This window comes from Schistocerca serialis, chromosome 9 (assembly GCF_023864345.2).
Source record: "Schistocerca serialis cubense isolate TAMUIC-IGC-003099 chromosome 9, iqSchSeri2.2, whole genome shotgun sequence".
Lineage (NCBI taxonomy): Eukaryota > Metazoa > Arthropoda > Insecta > Orthoptera > Acrididae > Schistocerca > Schistocerca serialis.
Genome location: NC_064646.1, coordinates 166,437,287 through 166,457,139, shown reverse-complemented (window position 1 = coordinate 166,457,139; position 19,853 = coordinate 166,437,287). Strand labels below are relative to the sequence as shown.

Here is a 19,853-nt window from a genome sequence, read left to right as displayed (position 1 = left end):
CTTGCTCACTTGCTTGTCTGTTATTTCACAGTGTGGGCTTAATAGTTGTTGCTCTATGCTGCTCACCCGTGCTTGTGGTTCACCTATCATGGAAGAGTTTACTTCCCTTGTCCCTCTGTTATCCTCCGCTAGTCCTTGAAGAGCAAGTCGCATAATCTTCTTTGCGCGGTCGCTCATTTTTACCCCTACAAAACGGAAATGAAATTGAGCCAGATGTATTAAAAAGCCATTTTGTTCACGTCAACAATGAGGCGAAGAACAGTTATGACAAAAAGGTTATTTGAAAGTTGAGGAAACAATGACGCTATGAATAATTACGATGCAGCAGTTATTCAAACGTGGGGAAAACAATGACACCATGGACACTTACGTCTTTATTGCGCCAAGGATTTTAGTTGAAATGATTCTCAGTCTGCAGTATTCATAACGTGTGTCGTTATTTCACTGGATACGTTACTACATGCGACCAACTGAAACACACAACTGACAGTTACGACAATGTTCTTCCCAACCCAAGTCACAACAACCGATATTTCTACAAAGACGCAACTACCCTCTAGCGGGACTATGTATAACTACAGTTCTGACGATCTTTCACTGCGTGCACTACCTTTTTCTGAGATGACTGGTGCAATAACCTCGATTTGGTGAATTTTGCAGTTGTGTCGTTGTTCTTTCGGAACAGCGGTATGTAAAAGAAGCTTATCTCAATGATTTTCCCATTTGCAGCCCATATCTTCGCTAGGGCGACCCCTCGCTCGTGTCTGCTTCGCTTACATACTTTTGTTGGCGCGTCACGTGCCCACAATGTCACCAGGCTGCATCCAACGTCGCGGTTGACAGTGATCATAGGCGTCTCAATGCTCAAAACTGCGTACTGCCTTAGTGGGACACATTTGTCCACGGAAGGATTAGCACAGCTTGCAGTTATGATTAACTCCCCTACGCGCCCCGCTCGCCACTGGATACGCGCCTTGTGAGTCGTGTTAGCGTAACTTGGTCCAGTGTTTCGCGCTTCCAGCGGGAAGGTGAATGTACTGTGCCACGTGCCTGCCCCCTCACTCACGTAGACGCACACTGTAGCAGGACGAGGGCGAGAGGGGGGGGGGGCGGAGGGAGAGGGTGAGAAAAGAGCGAGAGAGACAGAGAACGAGAAAGAGAGAGAGAGAGACACTGGTGCGCAGACGACACCCTCGATTCGCACCCTCGGCGCAGCTGCCCCATTCACAAAACCCCGCTCTCCTTGAATGAGAGCGGGCGAGGGGTTGAATGGAGCTCGGGAGGCCCCGGTGGCCCAGTTTCTGCCTGCCACGTGCCTACCCTGACACGCGCACGCACACCGACTCAGGGCCACGCATACAGGCGCAGCGGCGGGGGCACGAGGCCGCAAACCCCAGATCCAGGCCGCCCCCATTCACCGCTCTGCATGAATGGCGGATGCCCTTTGCCAAGGGGCGATCTTCTCCGAAGGCCGCCGTCTCTCTTTGAGTTCATTACGCCTTCAGAAAGGTAAAGCTGTCAACGATCGGAAGCTTAGTTTGCACATAACAGTGCTTTACTACGCACGGTCCACTAGGCACTGTCCTACGCAAGGTGACGTTCTCTCGCCTTCCACCAGGTTCGGTTTAAGGTCGCGCGGAGCCTTAGCACTGACGAACTGGCCCCCTGCCTAGTAATATTACGCTGACCAGACATCCCGGACTTTTCGGGACAGTCCCGGTTTTAACATAAATGTTCCAGTCTCCCGGGAAAATCATACGAGACACACAACTGTTAGGAATTTTAATCAAGAGACAAAAGTGTGCAATAATATTTCTTCTTTAAATATTTGTGAAAACAAGTTTCCTACAAGAAGAAAGTTACAAAAATATATCTTTTTACCATCTGCAGACTACCACATTTGGTTTAACTCGCCTAATTTCTAAAGAAAGAGCAAGAGATATGTTGAAATAAAAAGCAGGAATTATCTACCCCTTGCCCCTAACTTGCCAACCTTCCACTTTATGGCCCTAGAGACAAATAAAACCAAAACCAAATGACGTACACTATGTGATCAAAAGTTTCCGGACACCCCCAGCCGGTCGGAGTGGCCGAGCGGTTCTAGTCGCTACAGTCTGGAATCGCGCGACCGCTACGGTCGCAGGTTCGAATCCTGCCTCGGGCATGGATGTGTGTGATGTCCTTAGGTTAGTTAGGTTTAAGTAGCTCTAAGTTCTAGGGGACTGATGACCTCAGCAGTTAAGTCCCATAGTGCTCAGAGCCATTTGAACCATTTTTTGGACACCCCCAAAAACATACGTTTTTCATATTAGGAGCATTGTGCTGCCACCTACTGCCAGGCACGCCACATCAGCGACCTCAGTAGCAGAATGGGGCTCTCAGCGGAACTCGCTGACTTCGAACGTGGTCAGGTGATTGGGTGTCACTTGTGACATACGTCTGTGCGCGCGATTTCCACATTCCTAAACATCCCTAGGTCCCCTGTTTCCGATGTGATAGTGAAGTGGAAACGTGAAGGGACACGTACAGCACAAAAGCGTACAGGCCGACATCGTCTGTTGACTGATAGAGACCGCCGACAGTTGAAGAGGGTCGTAATGTGTGATAGGCAGACATCTATCCAGACCATTACACAGGAATTCCAAACTGCATCAGGATCCACTGCAAGTACAATGACAGTTAGGAGGAAGGTGAGAAAACTTGGATTTCATGGTCGAGCGGCTGCTCATAAGCCACACATCACGCCGGTAAATGCCAAATGACGCCTCACTCGGTGTAAGCAGCTTAAACGTTGGACGATCGTACAGTGGAAAAACGTTGTGTGGAGTGACGACTCACGGTACACAATGTGGCGATCTGATGGCAGGGTGTGGGTATGGCAAAAGCCCGGTGAACGCCATCTGCCAGCGTGTGTAGTGTCAACAGTAAAATTCGGAGGCGGTGGTGTTATGGTGTGGTCGTGTTTCTCATGGAGATGGCTTGCACCCCTTCTTGTTTTGCGTGGCACTATTACAGCACAAGTCTACATTCAAGTTTTAAGCACCTTCTTGCTCCCCACAGTTGAAGAGCAGTTCGGGAATGGCGACTGCATATTTCATCTACATCTACATGGTTACTCTGCAATTCACACTTAAGTGCCTCGCAGAGGGTTCATCGAACCATTTTCATACTACTTCTCTACCATTCCACTCTCGAATGGCGCGTGGGAAAAAGCAACACCTAAATCTTTCCGTTCGAGCTCTGATTTCTCTTATTATGATGATCATTTCTCCCTACGTAGGTGGGTGCCAATAAAATATTGTGGCATTCGGAAGAGAAAGTTGGCTATACAAATTTCGTAAATAGATCTCGCCGCAAAGAAACCTGCCTTTGTTTCAGTGACTGCCACCCCAATTCGCGTATCATATCAGTGACACTCTCACCCCTAATACGCGAAAACACGAAACGAGCTGCCCTTCTTTGCACTTTTTCGATATTCCCCGTCAATCCTACCTGGTAAGAATCCCATACGGCGCAGCAATATTCCAGCAGACGACGGACAAGTGTAATGTAGGCTGTCTCTTTAGTGGGTTTGGCTCATCTTAAGTGTTCTGTCAACAAAGCGCAGTCTTTGTTTCGCCTTCCCCACAATATTATCTATTTGGTCTTTCCAATTTAAGTTGCTCATAACTGTAATTCCTAGGTGTTTAGTCGAATTGACATCCCTTAGATTTGTGCGATTTATCGTATACCCTAAATTTATCGGATTTCATTTAGTACCCATGTGGATGACCTCGAACTTTTCTTTGTTTAGTGCCAATTGCCACTTTTCGTACCATGCAGAAATTTTCTCTAGATCATTTTGTAATTGGAATTGATCACCTGATGATTTTACTAGACGATAAATTACAGTGTCATCTGCAGACAATCTAAGGGGGCTGCTCAGATTATCACCTAGATCATTTATATAAATCAGGAACAGCAGAGGGCCTGTGACACTACTTTGCGGAACGGCAGATATCACTTCGGTTCTACTCCATGATTCACCGACTATTACTACGAACTGTGACCTCTCTAAGAGGAAATCACGGATCCAGTCACACAACTGAGACGATACTCCATTTGCACGCAACTTGATTAATAGTCACTTGTGAGGCACGGTATCAAAAGCCTTCTGGAAATCTAGGAATATAGAATCGATCTGAGATCCCTTCTCGACAGCCCTCATTACTTCATAGGAATAAAGAGCTAGCTGTGTTGCACAAGAACGATATTTTCTGAATCCGTGTTGGTTATGTATCAATAAGTCATTTTCTTCAAGGTGATTCATAATGTTCAAGTACAGTATATGCTCCAAAATTATACTGAAAATTGAAGTCAGTGATAGGGGTCTGTAATTCAATGGGTTACTCCTATTTCCTTTCTTGAATATTGGTGTGACCTGTGCTACTTTCCAATCTTTAGGAACAGACCTTTCGTCAAGTGAGCGGTTGTATATGATTGCTAAGAAAGGCGCTGTTGTGTCTGCATACTCTGAAAGGAGCCTGATTGGTATACCATCTGGACCGGAAGACTTGCCTTTCTTAAGTGATTTGAGTTGTTTCGTAACACCTAAGATATCAGTTTTTATGTCACTCACGCTAGCAGCAGTTCTGGTTTCGAATTCTGGAATATTTACTTCGACTTCTTTCGAGAAGGAATTACGGAAAACTGTATTTAGTAACTCAGATCTAGTGGCGCTATCATCGGTAACAGTTACATCGCTGTTTTCTTTCCACTGGCGTACTTTACATACGACCAGAATATCTTTGGGTTTTCTACCATATTTTGAGACAATATTTCATTGTGGAAACTATTAAAAGCGTTTCGTATTGAAGTCCGCACTAAATTTCGAGCTTCCGTGAAACTTAGCCAGTCTTGGGGATTTTGCGTTCTCCTGAATTTGGCATGCCGTTTTCGTTGCTTTTGCAACTGTATTCTGACGTGTTTTGTGTACCATGGTGGATCAGTCCCGTTTCTTACTAACTTATGCGCTATGAATCTATCTATTGCTGTCGATACTGTATCTTTAAATTTGAGCCATATTTGGTCTACGCTTACATAATTAACTTGGAAGGAATGGAGACTCTCTCTTACGAAGGCATCAAGCGAATTTTCATCTGCTGTGTTAGATAGATATATTTTGCGTTTATTTTAAGTGGTTTTGGTGGATATGGTTTTGAGCCTCGCTACAATGACCTTGTGTTCACTAATCCCTGTATCCGTCATGACGCTCTCTATTAGATCAGGATTATTTGTGGCTAAGAGGTCAAGTGTGTTATCGCAACCGTTTACAATTCGTGTGGGCTCATGAACTAATTGTTCTAAGGAATTCTCAGAGAAAGCATTTAGTACAATTTTGGAAGATGTTTTCTGTCTACCACCGGCTTTGAAAATGTATTTTCGTCAATAGATCAAGGGTAGATCGAAGTCTCCACCAATTATAATTGTATGAGTGGGGTACTTATTTGTAATGAGATTCAAGTTTTCTTTGAAGCGTTTAGCTATTATATAATCTGAGTCGGGGGTCGGTAAAAGGAGCCAATTATTATTTTGGTACGGCTGTTGAGTATAACCTCTACCAACAGTAATTCGCAGGAACCATCTATTTCAACTTCACTACAAGATAAACTACTACCAATAGACACAAACACATCACCACCTACTTTATTTAATCTATCCTTTCTGAACACGGTTTCCGCCTCTGTAAAAACTTCGGCAGAATTTATCTCCGAATTTAGCCAGATTTCTGTTCCTATAACGATTTCAGCTTCAGTGCTTTCTAGCAGTGCTTGAAGTTCTGGTACTTTTCCGACACAACTACGACAATTTACAATTACAATACCGACTGTTACTTGGTCGATTCTCGTCGTTTCTTTGCCCTGTAACATTTGAGACTGGAGCCTTTTTTGATCTTTCCCAAGACTGTCTAATCTGAAAAACCGCCCAGTCCACGCCACACAGCCCCTGCTACCGGTGTGGCCGCCTCCTGTGTCTAGTGGACACCTGACCTATTTAGCGGAACCCGAAACCCCACCACCCTATGGCGCAAGTCGAGGAATCTGCAGCCTACACGGTCGCAGAACCGTCTGAGCCTCTGATTCAGACCCTCCACTCGGCTCTGTACCAAAGGTCCGCAATCGGTCCTGTCAACAATGCTGCAGATGGTGAGCTCCGCCTTCACCTCGCTAGCAAGACTGGCAGTCTTCACCAACTCAGACAGCCGCCGGAAACCAGAGAGAATCTCTTCCAATCCATAGCGACACACATCATTAGTGCCAACAGGAACCAACACCTGCAGTTGGCTGCGCCCTGTACCCTTCATGGCACCCGAAAGGACCCTTTCCGCATCTTGGATGACACCCCACGGTATGCACACGGAGTGCACATTGGCTTTCTTCAAGTCCTTAGCTGCCATATCCCAAAGGGGCTCCATCATCCGCCTAACATTGGAGCTCCCAATGACATGCAGTCCCACCCTCTGCGCTTTTCCAGACCTCTCAGGAAGACCGGCCATTACCACAGCAGGTGAGGCCGCCCTTGCTGGCTCAGAAGTACTTTCAGCAGTGGGCAGCACCTCAAACCTGTTACGTAGGCGTAAGGGTACAGCCTTGCGACCAGCACCAACTTTCGCCTTCCGCCCAGGAATTCGCGAGCCCGTCACGGTTCGCCAATCACCGTCAGGCAAGTGTCGACCGGCAGGGACGTCCGAATCCGAGGGCGCAGTGGCATCAGAGATCCCAGGCGATGCTACAGATTCCAGAGGCGCCAGAGCGCTCGCCTCGGAATCTCAATGCCACCGCGGCCCAGGGCAACAGCCTGGAGCCTGTCGACCACAGCCAGCACAGCTTCCAGCTGTTTACAGACGGTGGCCAATTCCCCCTGAATCTGTACACAACAGGCGCAGTCCCTATTCATCCCTAACATTTTTTTCCCTCTCTTTTATCTCACAAGCCGTTCAAAACAAACAGATGACTGATGACTACGCGAATTTACACTATACGGGTACTAAAACGCGATGCTACAACCCTCAAATACTATAGTACGCCCGAAATTTGTGAATTAGGCTATGCAAGTTCCCAAAAACGCGCAAAGAAATTAAGAATTAAACTATGAAACAAATACGTGAGCTAAGACGGCGGCTGGGAGCTCACTCAACACGATCGGGCACCTGTTCATAATGCGCGGCCTGTGCCGGTGTGGTTACACAACAATAACATCTCTGTAATGGACTGGCCTGTGCAGAGCCCTGAACTGAACCCTTTAGAACACCTTTGGGTTGTTTTGAAACGCGGACTTCGTGCCAGGCATCACCGATCGACATCGATACCTCTTCTCAGTGCAGCACTCCACGAAGAATGGGCTGCCATTCCCCAAGAAACCTTCCAGCACCTGATTGACAGTATGCATGCGAGAGTACCGAACGAGGTGGCGCAGTGGTTAGCAAACTGGACTCGTTTCGAATGAGATTATTTCGAAAACTATACATCGGGTAAAAATAGTGGTTAAGACAAGTTGTTAAGCTCAAAGGAGGGCATCAAATGATACTACACGTGACCTTCAACCCCTGACCCCTTGGGTGGGGCGAGGGGGGGGGGGGAGACAACCTTTAAATCTTAGATGGAAACACCCATTTTTTATTTCAGATTCGGATTCTCCATAAAAAAAGTAATCAAGTTTTGTCTGAAACATTCTTTTAAACCAGAATGAGATTTTCACTCTGCAGCGGAGTGTGCGCTGATATGAAGCTTCCTGGCAGATTAAAACTGTGTGACGGACCGAGACTCGAACTCGGGACCTTTGCCTTTCGCGGGCAAGTGCTCTACCGTTTTTTTTTTTTGTTTTTTTTTGTTTTGTTTTTTTTTCTTCTTTGCATTTTGTTCGTTATTGATCGTTGTGTTTGGTCATTGCGGACGTCGCAAGACATCCTGTTCAAGTTCGGTAGTTGATCGTTCCACTCAGTTTTTTTATTACAGAGGCCAACCGGCTCTCTGCCGAACACGCTGAGCTACCGTGCCGGCTGTCAATTGAGCTACCCAAGCACAACTCACGCGCTGTTCTCACAGCTTCTCTTCTGCCAGTATCTCGTCTCCTACCTTCCAAACTTTACAGAAGCTCTCCTGCGAACCTTGCAGAACTAGCACCCCTGAAAGAAAGGATATTGCGGAGACATGGCTAAGCCACAGCCTGGGGGATGTTTCCAGACTGAGATTTTCACTCCCTGCAAGGTTCGCAGGAGAGCTTCTGTAAAGTTTGGAAGGTAGGAGACGAGATAATGGCAGAAGTAAAGCTGTGAGGACGGGACGTGAGTCGTACTTGGGTAGCTCAGTTGGCAGAGCACTTGCCCGCGAAAGGCAAAGGTCCCGAGTTCGAGTCTCGGTCCGGTACACAGTTTTAATCTGCCAGGACATTCCATTTTTTTAAAACCATTGACAGATGGCGCTGAAATCGAGAAAAAAGTAAAACTGGGGAAGAACTCTGATTTATTTAGAATTATCCGAGAAAGACGCATCAAATCGATAAAAAATGTGCAAAAATTCTTTCGTTACGCCAAATTAAGCTATTTTTGTACAAAATGTTCTGTATCATACGTTACACCGTCGCCAAGGTAGCCCCTGCGGGCCGGCAACAGATCTGACACGACACAGGACCGAGGTTGCCTATGCCAAAAGGCCTAAGCAATGGTAAACATCTGCTGTTTTGGAATCAGACATTCCGCGTACTACTTCCTGCCGAGGGAGTTCGAGATGGCCTGCAGGAAGTATTTATTACTACACCAACATTTGATTGGCTGACCAATACTATTTAAAGGCTGGAACCAGCATCGGAGGTCTGACATCTACCCTTCCTACCAACTCTAACCCCCTCTTCCTGCCTCCTCCTCAGGGCTCCCTCTCCTCCCCCTCCCTCCTTCTGAGCGGATTTCCCCTCCTACTCCCCGTCCATCTCTTGTGCCTTCTTTCAGTGTCTCTGCGCTCCCTCCTGCCCTGTCTTCCCTTTTCCTCTCCCGCCCCATGTGTCTCCTGCCTCTTCGTGAACCCACGGTTGCCCCTCCTCTCTTCATCCCGCCGCTTCCCCAGCTGCCCCATGCTCTCCCCTCCTTTTCCATCCTCTCTGACCTTTCCCTCGGCAGGTCCCGCCTGGTAGTTTTATTCTTCGTCGTGTGTGCTCCAAGTGGGTTTTAAGTGTGTTGTTTCGGAGTGTTTTTAATACTGTGGCCAACTTTTAACCTGTGCATGCGCATCCAGTGTCTTCTGTGTTTTAAGAATCGCCAACTGTGTTTTTTCACTTTCTGGTGACTTTTTTAACTGTCCCCAATGAACTTCTGCATGTCAGTGTATTTTTACCTCCATTTTCTCCCCTTACTGTTTTATGTTCCCCTTTTTTACCTCCTTATGTATGTATTATTTTATTCTTGTTTTAGTTGTCATTCACTCGGCTGAAGAGCGGCGGATTGTGCTGCTGACAGCCCTCCCCTGCCCGTCTGGGGCAGGGGCATGAAATCACAATAAAAAAAAAAAACATCGGAGGTCAGTTTCACGCCGAATACCGACCTCAAGGACATCTCCACGGAAGACTACGTCTTCGCTATCGGAATAGGACTTGGAATTAAGTGTACGTGTGTTACAACGGACTATTGTGAGATACTTAGAAGTTATCTTTTGTTGCCTCTAGTAGGAAATTCTTACTGGCTTTGTGATTGTGACTTTTACTTGTTATTCAGTCATTTCCATGTAGACTCGCGTATATAAAAGTTGTGTTGTAAAAACGTTCGAATTACCAGTTACAACATCCTACTTTTAGCGTTACCCAGGAACAACGACATGGACGTAGTACAATGATGTTCCCATGGGGTACTTCATTAGTGCGAGTCCCCTTGCCTCTTACAATTTGGGGTGCTTAATTAATGAAATTGGCGACAAAGAAATTGTTCAAAATTATCCCCATTTGCTTCAATGCACAAAGTCAATCGTCTGCGGAAGTTGTCCACAGTTTTGAGCAGCACATCCCGTGGTATGTCTGCACACGCTCTTCGAATGCATTGCTCCATATCGTTTCGGGTTGTGGCTGTATTTCATAAACAATATCTTCCAAAACACCCTACAAGAATCGGGAGATGGTAGGTCTGGTGAACGTGGAGGCCACTAATTGGTTCGCCGCGTCCTATCCACCGATCAGGGTACCGTAAAATTTAAAACGTTCTGCTCATTTTTAGCCTGATGGGGAGCTGCTCTGTCCTGTTGGAACCAGATTCGTTGCCTAGTTTCTAAATCAACATCTTCCATTAGCTCCAACAAATCATCGCAGAGAAGCTGTAAATAAGATTCCCCAGTAACATCTCGGTCAAAAAAATACGGTCCTATCAAGTAACTTTAAAATTCCACACCAGACCATTAACGACCATTTGTGTTGATTGCCAACGGGTCTGTGCCAATATGGATTGCGGGGGACCAATAATGACAAGCATGACGATTTAATTCGCCATTGTTTTTGAATATGGCTTCATCGGTGAACATAATGTATCTAAGAAAATCAATGTCACCTCCTATCACCTCAAAGGCCCATTGGCAGAAATGCACGCATATTTGCATATCTTTCGGCGTTAATACCTGTGTCAGTGTGTTATAATACTCATGATATTTATGTGTCTTCAAAACCCTCATAACAGTTGATTTCGGTATTCCAGTTTGTCTCTGAATCGCACGACTACTCATTTCAGGATCCAGTTTAACACAGGCTAGAATGGTAAGGGTACGAGCGTCATTTTCATTGTATTCGCGATGACGAGGTGGACGGTGCATATATCCATTTCGAGCTCACTGAGTGCAATTTCAAGTAATGTTTTCGCTTGGATGTCGTCTGCAGCTGCAGCGTGATTGTTATGGCATTCGCCAAAAATTAACATCTCTGTAGGAGGATAGTGAGCCATGTTTCGCTAAAGAAGAATTTACTTTCGTCAGTTCATGTTTACGGTTCAACCTGAAAGTGAAGTGACGTCTGATCACATTGCAACGATCTTTATACTGAGCCATAATTCGCAGTTTGGCCACGGTAGCGCCACAGTTAAGTGAGTAATGCAACTGTGAAGAGTTCCCTAACCAGATTTTTAATACCATTCCGCCTCCCTCCATCAAAAACTGTGGCAGATAGGATACATTTTGTAAAAAAATAGCTTAATTTGGCGTAATGAAAGAGTAGGTGTGCATTTTGTATCGATTTGATGCGTCCTTCTCGGATCATTCTAAATGAAACGGAGTTCTTCCCCAATTTCAATTTTTCTCGATTTCAGCGCCATCTGTCAATGTTTCAGACAAAACTTGATTACTTTTTTTATGGAGAATCCGAATCGGCAATAAAAATGGAGGTTTCCATTTAAGATTTAAAAGTTGCCCCCCACCCCACCCAAGGGGGTGGTGTCTGGGGGCCACTTATACTATCATTTGATGTCCCCCCTTTGAGGTTACGAACTTGTCTTACCCACTATTTTTACCCGATGTATAGTTTTCGAGATAATCTCATCCGAAACTTCAGATGGACCACCCTGTTCAAAAATGGTTCAAATGGCTCTGAGCACTATGGGACTCAACTGCTGTCCTAACTAACCTAAGGACATCACACACATCCATGCCCAAGGCAGGATTCGAACCTGCGACAGTAGCAGTCGCACGGCTCCGGACTGCGCGCCTAGAACCGCGAGACCACCGCGACCGGCACCACCCTGTAGATCTACGTTTTTGTGGACTTTGCATTTGTTGCACATCGTTACTAAAGACAATAGGCTTGTGATTTATCTGAACTTGCGTTTCACAAAACTATACGAACAAATGCACTATGTTTGGTACGATTCCAAGGGAAACAATGACCTGAAAGTACCTACATCATCTGTAGTGGGTATCGGTATTTTTGATGATGTGTGCAGTGACGAAGAGCCTGTAATTGGTGCAAAGGTAATCTTATCGGGAGGCAGGGAATGTTCTTGGTCCTATTCCGTGCAGGTCCTCGCGCACTTCTATGCCCGGAGCCACTCGTAAATAAACCGCGTCCACGATACAGTTAATGTCCCTGAGATAATACCAAATCAGTGTTATTATTTTCTTATCAGCTTCTTCACGGAAGTTCCTACAAGATACAACATAACGCAAATCTATCAATGACACTAGTTTTGTTGCAAAGGCGAAACAATTTCTCACGGTATTTTATCCCTTATCTCAGAATACCTTTATTTTTCTCTATAAAAAATCTATCGCACACATTTATATATTTTGAGATTGTTCATTTTTTATCAGTCCAAATATGTTAGTGCTTACGTCTTTTTCCACAAGTTGAAGTAAAAAAAGTTTTCTTTCTTGTTACGTTAGTATTTTTCCAATCATTTTTTGAAAAGTATTCCATCATATTCTAAACTGCAGTCAGGCCTATTGTCCGGTGGTGGACTTGTGCCGGAGGCTTTACTGTTTTCTTACCTACGATGATATCGAGCGTACGCTGAAAGCTCCTAAGTGACTACGGTGTTCTTAATCTTTTCACTAAGTGTTTCTAGCTTTCAGCATCATTCAGGTTACCAGCAAGCAGAACTGACAAGTTGCCCTCTGTATGCTGGCTTGTGCAAACTGTCGAAACTATATACAGTACTTTATACAGTTATACAAGGTGAGTTAAAAAGAATTTTGCAGCTTCGGAATGATACAGAAATTTATTGAGATAACTTACAGAATCAGTACATGTGACATTTTATAGCAAAACAATCTAAAGTTTGATTCACGTGAGCCCATCAGTACCTCATTTCGCCACCAGGAACGCCAGCGCAGTGTATAGTTAAAATTACTACTTTCACTGTGTGGTAATTTGTCGTAAGGTGTTGTTTTGATTTCATGAAACGATCTCTGCCACAATCATTCGGCGTAAATTTTGCATTGAGTACGCTAAAGAACCCCAGGGCAGGCCTACAGTTTACTGTCAGCGAAGGCCAGCAAAGGTTGATTGGGGGGAGCCAAAATTCGTGCCGTCGCAAATCTTTGTACAGTGGTAAGAGGGAGTACCATGAACAACATACTGGAGTGGAGGAGGAGACTTTAAAGGGCACTTTTTATGTTTTTTCTCTAATAACTCGAACACCGCGGCTCCTAGCGAGAATGTTGCCAGTACAAAATTAAACTAGATTACATTTCCTGCAAAATAGGTCCTATTCATATTTTCTCTAATCGCAATTATTAAAAATATTTTTTAATGGTACAAAATTAATGTTTATTTGTAAATGAACAGCGTTAAAAACAAATATTACATGTGTGTGCCACGTCTGAGTGCAACATAGCTGTATTAAAGGGACCCTCACACGTTTAATATTATTGTCAAACTGTCAATATATTGACTGTCTAAGGGCGCATATTGACGTATTGTGAATCCTAGAAACATTGATGAGCAGTATTGATGGACCTCAAAAGATTCTCAATATTGTCAATACATAGTTAACGTGTGAGGTCAAATATTGACTGACAATATTCTCCATTCAGATATTGACAGAACTTCAGGAACCAGACACGCGGCGTTAGTGTGCACTGTTTATTTCTTCAATTCGCCGTTACGTATATCATACCTTAGTCTCAACTTCTAAGGAGCCCTTTAACACACAAGAGTTTGAATAGGCCTATGCTAGCATAATCATTGTAAATGACGTTTTAAAACGGTAAACGGAGGATTGCTTACCTCATTTATTTGAAAATATAGTCTAGATTGTTGTGTTACATAGCAGTTTTGAAAAACGCTCCCATTTAGAAAAATAATTCAGCTTACATGAGGAAAACTGTACAAATAAAAAAGGAAGCAGTGAAATTTTGTATCTTAATTCAATCGCCTGATAAGTGTGCCTACAGCGTGATATTAATATAATGAATGTCCATTTATTTGCACGTTTCATGTTTTAAAACTATGGCTTTTAGAAAAATGGTTAAATGCAGCCCAGAGGAAGGCAGTATGGGACATAGTAAGAAAAGAAACAGCAAAACAATATGAAGAGCACCACAATATTGTCTTACTGAAAAACACAACCCAAATATCAGACCCAAAAAAACTTGCAAATGCTTTAAATGGGTAGGACATCAAACGGGCCGACTTGGCTCAGGAGAGTCACCACACGACATTTTAATTTCTACTATCTATACTTTAACAAATAAATTCATATACCTTTCTCACCATGACCAGGAAGGATTGAGGACTCTCACTCATCGCAGTGGAAGTTCAAAAACATAACAAAATACCTTTTTTTACATGTGAAATTTCATCATTTTTTCACTTAATACTGGCTGCATTTGTTGCTATAGGTACACATTCTTCCTAAGTAAGAGAGATTCTTCGATGAATTTTCCATAGCATACAAACAGTAGTTACAGGTGTTGGAAGCTCTAGAATTTTCAAATCTATTAAAAAACTGAGATAATTAACTATAACACTTGAATTTTTTTCTAAACATGCAGTTTCAAATGTAACAATTCATTCGGTTTTTTTTTCCAGAAATTAAACAACTTCTAGAGTTTCATACACCTGTAACTATGGTTTGTATGCTGTGCAAAAGTCATCGAAGAATCTCTCTTACTTAGGAAGAAAAGTGTACCTATAGCAACAATTGCAGCCAGTAGTAAGTGTAAAAATGATGAAATTTCAAATGTAAAAAAAAGTGTTTTGTTACGTTTTTGAGCGAGTATGAATCCTGAATCCTTCCTGGTCATGCTGTTAAAGTTTTATGAATTTATTTGTAAAAGTATACAGTGGAAATTAAAATGTCCTGTGGTGCCTCGCCTGCTCCAAGTCGGCCCGTTTGAAGTCCTATCCTCCTTAAACTTCTATTTTACAGAGGCAGCAGAAAATCTTATCAACATGTATCCACCGAATGCTAGGAAATAACAAGATCCAAACAGTTTTTTTACAGCCAGTGATCAGAAAGAATTATCAGATGCCACTAGAGGACTAAAATCAAAATTTTCGCCTGGCGTTTGATAACATTCTTGATGGTATTTTAAAGAAATACTCTGCAGCAGCGAACGTTGGTCTATCGATTATTAATGATTTTGAAATCCTTCCAGTTGATTTTTGACCATTTTTGAACAAATTCTAAGTTGATTTCTGAATGAATCATAAGTTTATTTTCGAATGTGTGCATAGTGTACATGATGTCTCTGCCAGGGTTATCCCCATTGCGCCTAGAAATAAAAAACTTTCCCACAGACAAAAGGGGATAGGGCTATAGGAGCTGATCCCAAGAAACCAGGAGGGATGAATAGAAACCACTATTTGTTTATGTGCATACATACATACATACCTTAATCTTTGTTCCATAGACCATGAATACAACAGTTTGTAATGATGTGGAATGTGTCACTTTAACATTTTTTTTTTTTTTTTTTTTTTTTTTTTTGCACAAAATAATAGATTGTTGTTTTGTGCTGTTACTACTTCATATTTAAAAATTCATCTATTGAGTAAAAGGAGTTGTCATTCAGCAATTCTTTTAATTTGCTTTTAAATGTTGGTTGGCTATCTGTCAGACTTTTAATACTATTTGGCAAATGGTTAAAGATTTTTGTGGCAGCATAATTCACCCCTTTCTGTGCCAAAGTCAGACTTAATCCATAATAGTGAAGATCATCCTTTCTTCTAGTGTTGTAGCTATGCACTTAGCTATTATTTCTGAATTGTGATGGACTATTAATGCCAAATTTCATAAGTGAATATATGTATTGCGAAGGTACTGTGAATATCCTGAGTTGCTTTAAATAATTGTCTGCAAGGTGATCTTGGGTGGGCTCCAGCTATTATTCTGATTACACACTTTTGTGCAATGAATACTTTCTCTCTTATTGACGAATTGCCCCAAAACATGATGCTACATGAAAGCAGTGCATGAAAATAGGCATAATAAGCTAATTTACTGATATATTTATCACCAAAATTTGCAGTAACACTAACAGCATAAGTAGCTGAACCTAACCGTTTCAGCAGACCATCCATGCAGAGAAGATGATGCAGTTGAGTCAGCAGCTGTTGAAAGAGATGGGGACCAATCCGGAACCAGAAAAGAAGATAACTACCAAACAGAAGATGCATAGTTACCCATAGTGAAGACAGTGATGTCTGTAAGGAATGTGCTACAGTGTTGGAAAGTGGAATTTCCAGTGCAAATAGTGAAGGGGGGTTGCCACAGTCTTGACATCTGGCAAAACTAAGAGCGGGTGGTTGTGTCTCTTTGAATGTTTTTTAGCTACCACGACTGAAGTTAACCTGTCTGATCCAACACCAGTAGAAGTTGCCTTAGCCTCAGTTCACATGGACAAATGGTATACAGCCATGGAGTTAAAAGTGAATAGCCTAAAACATTATAATACATGGCAGTTTGTCGACAGATCAAAAGTTGATCACATTATAGGAAGTAAGTGGGTATTTACAACAAAGCAAAACAGAGGTGATATCACTAAGTAGAAGGTAAGGTTAGTAGCTCTGTGTTATAGCCACATATTTGGTGTAGATTATTGGGAAAGCTGAAGCCCAGTTATGAGACAAAGTAGGTTGAGGATTCCAATAGCAATTGTGGTACTAAGATGATGGAAAATCAAACAGTTTTATGTTCTACATAAGTGGGACTGTTTTCATGGAACAACTAAAACTGTTTAGTGTGGGGAATAAAGTGTATTTGTTGAATAAGAGTTTGTATAGGCTTCACCAAGCACACAAGGATTGGAATGACTTTTTCTGCTCTTTCCTGATAAAGTTAGGTTTGAAATCATTTGAAAAGTATCCTTGTTTATTCTTCTCTAACAATATGATCATTAAGGTTTCATGTTGACAATGTTGTTGTAATAGATGAGGAAGAGAGGATTGTAACATGCAAGAATTTTTTGAAATTTCACATTAACATTAAAGAAATGGATGACATGTTATTTATTCTATGACTCGAGATTGAACAGTCTCGAGAGCAGGCAAAATTAAATCAAACTAGCTATATCGAGCAGATGCTAAGAGGATGCATGGGTATTTCCTCAGTTGTATTTTATCTAATGAAGCAAATACATGTTTTAAGTTTAGAAAGAATTGTTACGTAATTTTATTTTTTTTTTTTTTTTTTTAGTCCATTACATTTACCCAGAAATATGTGAGCAAGAAGGGGATTACCAAGCAGCATTCAATAGAGCTATTGTTGGAGAGACATCTCGCAACAATGGAACGCACACAACTGATGGTGATTTTACTATGATGCTGACAGGCAAATTTTCAAAGAAAAGTGGAGAAGATATAAAAAAAGAAAGAATATTTCAAGCAGAGAGATGAAAAAAATACATCAGTAGCTTACTGGTAAGACAATCAAGCACTTCAGGTTTTAAAGTCAGCATTTCACATGTTATTTGCAAATAAAGTTACATTCAAAAAAACTCATAGTAGAAGATAATCATGTTAGTTTCTTATGATCTATGGATAGGACAGTCAAAGAATCGAGTGATTTAGGAAAGGAAAAATGAAATCACCAAGCTGGGGTAGGCACTGTTCACCAGATAGCGTGATCGCAATAGCGTAGTGATTCTTGTACCTATCTGAACCCGCAACAGGTTATTTTGTAAGATTTTTAAGCTCCTTAGTTTTTGTTATTTTAATTTATTATTTTTTCAGAAGTAAAACAGTTGTGTTTTTATGAGAACCTAATAAATATCATAATTACAATTCCTTTTTTTTTTTTTTTTTCTGCCATTCCAATCAGTGTCAAACATTTTCACTTCTCATTGTGTGACAAAATAAAATGAATGCAGTGTTTTCCAAACTGTGTAAAACATTTTAATATTGCGAATAGTATTTCATTTTCTTCCATCAGAAACAGAATGAGGCAATATCAATATATAGAAATCAAATTAATTTTCATGACACCAATATAATCCTGACACAATAATTGACCACATTTTGAAAGTTTTAAGCATAAAATCAAGGAAAAACAGATACATTGGTAGACTTTGTAAATATTGTAGCATGTATTAATTATAAACAAACATGTATGGAATGCTCCAGAACATCCATTATTATTCTACTGTAAGCAAGACAGTGCACGCCAAATGATCAAAAGAGAGTTTACTCTTTAATTTTTGCTTTGCCAGATTAACTTTAAACAGTTGGCACAAAAGGTATCAAAATGTATAAATAAACATAATATATAATGTTATGCTAAATAATGTTGCATTTATTTTTGCTTTTTACAAAGTATGAAAAGTTCCTCATAATCTTAAGTTTACAAATTTTCAGGTGGCAAAAGATATAATTCATTGGGTCAAGTTTGTAGAGTTTTAATTCTGTGACATATATAACCCCAATAGTTTTCTAGATTTAGGGTGGAGCAGGCTGTATGCATTTGGATGAGTGTTCTCCAATACTTCAGAGGGGCCTATATAAATTTTTAAAAAAAAGTTTATTTCGGAAGCCATAAAATTTAAATTTTTCTTGTGTTTTAACTAGGACTAAATCTCCCATCTTGAATTATGATATTCAGTCTAATGTATCATGCCTCTTTTTTCCTTAATTGATCTTGTTTTCTAGTGGTTTCCTTAACAATTTCTTCTCATTCTACTGTAGACGTGGTTTAGGAGATTGGTGTTCTATATTTTCAGAAAAAAAAGTTAGGCCTTTTGTTGTACATGATTTCAAGTGGTGAAAACACTGTTGATGTAAGCTGTGTAGACTATTTATAAAATCTTCAAAATCATTAACATACTCTATACAGTTAACAATTTTTACTACAATATGTTCTGCAAAGTCTTCATAGTTCTCTCATATATTTTTCAGCTGGCTTTCTAGATAGCAGATGAACAGAAACAGAACATATTTTATTTTTGCTCAATCAACACAATCTTTCCTGGATTTGGATGTGAACTGAGACCCATTATCAAAAAGGGTTGCATTTCTAATAAAAACACCAATGAAACAATTACTTGTAGTTTTAGAAATAATTTGTTTGCTTGTTGCTGTCTTAAGTGGGAAAAAGCTTTATAACTTTTGAAAATATGTCAAACCATTTCAGTGGCCATAGGAGTGTGGCTATTATGGGTCTGTGTGCTTGTTTGTGTGAATATGTGGTACTATTGCCGGAAAAAGAGCTAGTGCTCAAAAGTTAGTGTGAATGTTTTTTTTTTTTTTTCTCTTATGTGTTACTGTGCTCTACATATTGGCCCACTATAGGTGAATGATTACCTTTCCCTCAGTTTAAATATTGCTACATCTAGGAATTTCTTTTGTCAGACATTATAAAGATATAACAAAATCCAACTTTTGTTTTTTGTAAAAACCTATAAACATTTATAACTGCAAGAGCCTGAATTTTATTTGGCAAAATGTTTTGTATTAACGCTCTGTGAGTCTGATTGCTAAGTTTTACTCTTTGGCAGTCATCGCAGACTGCAAGTTCCTTTTGTTACTCTTCTCCCATTGTTGCCAAAGTATATGTTCTCTTCTATCTTTCGCATACACTTTATTGTACCACAATGTCCAAAACTTCCATTAAAATGATGTTACATTGTTCAGGCCAATCATGCAAATCTGGTCTATGTCTGTAAACAGAATCTCTTTGTGTACCTTATAATATTTCTCTATCTTTTCTTTCCCTTTTTTACCTAAAAGAAACTTTTGATTAATTTCATAGTATCATCATGACTCTGGTTCCTCCTGATACCTTCAAAAATTTTCAAAATTTCTCCTTCATCCTTCAGTCCCTTTAAATACATAATGTTGGGACAACTTGGATTTTATTTGTTGCACATTTACACACACAACACATTGGAAAACAACAGATGCTTGAAACACAGAGAAAGATA

The 19,853-nt window shown here is 41.3% G+C and overlaps 1 long non-coding RNA gene across 1 annotated transcript; it reads left to right on the top strand.

The window, feature by feature from the left end:
* Positions 1-12,868: 12,868 nt before the first annotated feature.
* On the top strand, positions 12,869-17,721 carry LOC126419094 (uncharacterized). Its single transcript, XR_007575933.1, has 2 exons — positions 12,869-13,044; positions 16,009-17,721. It is a non-coding gene; the product is annotated as an uncharacterized LOC126419094 (long non-coding RNA).
* The last annotated feature ends 2,132 nt before the right edge of the window (positions 17,722-19,853 follow it).